Raw genomic sequence first — 4,481 nt, forward strand, 5'->3', positions numbered from 1 at the left:
TTAATACACGAGTTTCACAATTTGAGTTGAATTACTGAAATAAATTAACTTTTCCACGACATTCTAATTTAGTGAGATGCACCTGTACAGGGATGACATTTATAATGTCAAGCATCCTGTAGCATGCTTTTTGAAAAAGTTCTTACCACACCAGAATAACTACAGCACTATAGAGAAAGAAACATTGACCTTATTATTGGCATTACAACATTTTGAGGTGTATGTTGGATTGAGTTCTATGCCTGTGATTTACTCACCCTTAGCACATGATTTACTCACCCTCAGGGCATCCTAGGCATATCTGTCATTCCTCTTTCAGACGAACACAATCACAGTTATATTTAAAATTGTCCTGGCTCTTCCAAGCTGTATAATGGCAGTGAATGTCGCCCTTGTTTTTGAAGCCTAAATAACTGCATCCATCTATCATAAAACATAAGGCCTTCTGAAGCGAAGTGATGCGTTAGTGTAAGAAAAATATAGATTTTTAAAAATTAATAAACCGTAACCTCCAGCTTCCGGTCGCTCAAGCAGGCGTGCTCACGACCAGGCATTCAAGCGTATGACGTAGGCGTAGTGGAAGGCGCAACGTATGCTCCGGGGAGAAGAGTGTAGTCTCGTGAGAGTAAGCTCTGGGGAGAAGAGGATTCTCGCGAGAGCCAAGTTTTGTTTACAGCACAGGGAAATCATGTGAACTACATCTGTAGTTTGTGTCACCGCCGCTGCAGCCTCCTCCAACTCGTGGAGTTCCTGGTCGGTATACTCCGGTTCAAACAAATATGGCTGGGCAAAAAACTAATTCTCCTCTTGCCTTATATCGAAATCCTCCGACATTTTTTAATCAGAATCTTCATTTTGTAGTACTAGTTCGTGACAGGTTTTGTTTTGCTTTCTCCTCAGCGCTTCCGCGTTCGTCACTCTCTCCCCGGAGCTTATGTTGTGCCTTCCACTATGCCTACGTGATACGCTTGAGCGCCTTGTCGTGAACGCGTCTGCTTAAGCGACCAGAAGCTGGAGATTACAGTTAATAAATATTTAAAAATCTTTATTTTTCTTACACTAACGCATGGTTTTGCTTCAGAAGGCCTTTATTAACACCACGGAGCCGTGTGGTGTAGTTTTATGATGGATGGATGCAGTTTTTTCGGCTTCAAAAACAGGGGCACCATTCACTGCCATTACACAGCTTGGAAGATCCAGGACAATTTTAAATATAACTGCGATTGTGTTCGCCTCAAAGAGGAATGTCAGATACGCCTAGGATGCCCTGAGGGTGAGTAAATCATGGGCTAATTTTCATTTTTGGGTGAACTATCCCTTTAAGGAGAACAGAAAGTAACAACTACTTCCCTCTGCCAGAGGTTTTTACTCAGCCTTCTATATATGTTGGTATAAAGAGAAAATCTTCCACAAAAGAGGACATTCAACGCTGGTCATATCACCACTTTGGAATTATAAGGTTCTATCTGACATTTTTGTCAGTTATTCATATTAAGGTTGCACGGTTTACCGGTACTACAAGGTATCGCGATACTAATGCCGAGTTCAAACTGCACGATTTTCAAAGACGTCGCATCACTGTTGGTTTCACACTGTACGACTATCAGGGGTAGCATTCAGTTGTTGCTGTGTTCACACTGCACGATGGAACGACGACAGGAGGTTGCACACTCATGACTTTACAATAGGGAGAATAACTGATAACTCTGTCTGGTGCAGGGTTGCCAGGTTTTCGCTACAAAACCCACCCAATTACTACTCAAAACTAGCCTGAAAATAGCCCAATTGCTTTCGAGGGGGTCCCCCAGTAAAAACGCGTTCGAGGGGTAAAATAATTTTTTTTTTGGCGGGGTTCTCCTGGTACAATTCACATTCCAGGGCCTAAATATCACGTTATTGGGGTCGCTTCAACCTGCTGACATAAAAAACAACCGGCGGCAATCACGGATTTGGCAACACTGGTCCGCAAACTATGTTTCATATAACTCCTACCCGAACTTCCCGCTGCCCTGTATCTTGGTCTCTCATTGGCTGTAGGTCATCGCCGATGTGTTTTTAAGTCAGAACTCATTTCACACAGCGTGATTGTGAATCGCGTGAACGAGCACCAATTTGCCTCCGATTTCGGGCATTTGTCGGCGATTTCGCAAAACCTGTCGGCGAGTGAAAAATCGGGCTAAAATCGTGCAGTGTGAACTTGGCATAAGGCTCCAAAATACTGGCGGTGCCACTGTATTTTTTAAACAGTAGTATCGTCATTACGATTCTACCGTAAGTAATGTTGTATGTGGGGCAGTCGCTAAAATGTTTGAACACTTAAAATATTGCAAATAAACAATACAATAGCGTCTTTTTTTGTCCTGTCACCTTTCTGCGGTGCCCTTTAAGGGCACAAAATGCTGTGTAGAATTTGCGCCTTATATGGTATTGTGCGTTTTCTGATGCTTCAGTTCAAACAGGCATCTGATTTAGTTTGTTTTTAATTTGCAATGGTCTGTTCCTGTGAATACAATGGATTTACGTACGTTTGACCGCGACAATCTCTTAAAAAAGAATACCTCATGTAGCGAAATATGGAATTACTCAGTATTTTTACCTGATGAGACTGGAAAACCTATTGATGACGGAAAACTAATCTGCCGTGAATGCCTACAGAGAATTCAAGCTAAAGGGGGAAACACCAGCAACCTCATTTTAAGCACCTTCGGATGCATCCCACATCTTTTGCAGAGTACACGAAGGTTAGTAAAACTTATTTACCTTAAATAATTTACCTTAATTTTTGAAGATGTCCTTTTTAACATTACAGTACGTTTTGTACATCTGAAAATGAGGTGTTGCAGATATTTCAAGATATGGGGGCAAAGCATCCCTTTTATCAGTTATGTTTTTTATATATTTATAACGATATAATTTAGCAATGAGACACAAGCAGTGCTGTTTTTCAAAATATCTGCACTATTATAAATGTGATTTGATTTTAAACAACAGTTAAATAAAGGAGTTAATATTAAATGACAGAAACAATATTATATAATATATAATATTATTTAGAAATAATATTAGCAATAGTGACTGCTTTTGCTCAACTTCAGCAATGAAAATAGCTCTAACCATTTTTCTTTTCTGAGAAACACACAGCATGTGTTTCGTTCCTAAATATATCCGTGTTTTTGAACAATTCAGGTGAGTCAATGATTAAATGAGCCATTAATAAAGAAGTCACTTGCTTCATTCCTGAACCAATCAGACGTTTCTATTGAACGATTCGGTCAATAAATCATTAAGAACGGCTGACACCTACTGGAGGTTTTAGTTTCCCATTTAAAATTAATCCTATAAAATTATTATTTCCAACATTTCATATCTCTGTATTTGCCATTTTATATTTTAAACTTTATATATAAATACTCATTATGTATGCAGTTGTTATTGCAGTGTTAATGTCAAGTGCAGCTTCCGTGCCACTTCTGCAGTTCTAAAAAATATTTTTTTTACACTGATTTCATTTGATTGGTCAAATGTCATCTTACAATGATTGTGTTTGATTAAATTTACACTACTAACATATTATAATGTAAATGTAAAACAAATTCTGTTTTCTATTGTATTGGAAATAAAGCATGAAATTGGCTATATATATATATATATATATATATATATATAATATTCAAAATTTAAAAAAATGTTTATGCATTTTACAAATGAACAGATTCCAAATAATTAATTGCATATTGTTTACTTTTTTTCAGAATCAGAACCATGCTGCCCTAACTGGTTCCCAAAGCCATACAGCTACACCTGCCACCAGCAAGTTGCAACCCACCATCGACAGCCTCTTTGAGAAATCCAATAAGAATGTAGCAACATCCAAAGAAGCAGCTGTTCTAAACAGAGCTGTGGCCGAGTTCATTTGTCTTGACCAAATACCAATCTATACAGTGGAAAGGTTTGGATTCAAGCAACTAGTTAAAGGGGTCATATGATGCGATTTTAATTTTTCCTTTCTCTTTGGACTGTTACAAGCGCTTGGTGCATAAGAAGATCTGTAAAGTTGCAAAGACTAAAGTCTCAAATCCAAAGAGATATTCTTTATAAAAGTTAAGAGTCAGCCACACCTACCTAAAACGGCTCATTCTAACACGCCCCCACATACCTACGTTGCTCTGTGGGAAGATTTGCATAACACCGCCCAAATGTTCACGCAAAGAAAGAAGGCGTAACTTTTATTCTCGCTGTAGTTTTGTTGTTTCCGCTGCCATGTCGTAAAGACGCTGTGTGCTTCATTGTAAAAGCGAAACTACTTTGTTTGGTCTTCCAAAAGAGGATGATATCTGCTTCGTCATGCCTGGAGCTGATCCGTGCTGGTTGCTGAGGAAATACTACAACTTTGCGCTGTCGCAAAAGAAGCGGAGTCCAGCCCGGAGTCGTCACATGTCCTTCCGGACGCTCCTTCGTCGAAATCGCCGGCCGCGCCGTTC

The 4,481-nt window shown here is 39.3% G+C and overlaps 1 protein-coding gene across 1 annotated transcript in view; it reads right to left on the bottom strand.

Annotated features, from left to right (window-relative positions):
- LOC107691470 (very-long-chain (3R)-3-hydroxyacyl-CoA dehydratase 1-like) overlaps positions 1-4,481 on the bottom strand; it is a 166,321-nt gene that overhangs the window by 103,171 nt on the left and 58,669 nt on the right. The gene's annotated exons all lie outside the window — the stretch shown is intronic.

Source organism: Sinocyclocheilus anshuiensis, unplaced genomic scaffold, assembly GCF_001515605.1.
Source record: "Sinocyclocheilus anshuiensis isolate Anshui unplaced genomic scaffold, SAMN03320099.WGS_v1.1 scaffold514, whole genome shotgun sequence".
NCBI lineage: Eukaryota > Metazoa > Chordata > Actinopteri > Cypriniformes > Cyprinidae > Sinocyclocheilus > Sinocyclocheilus anshuiensis.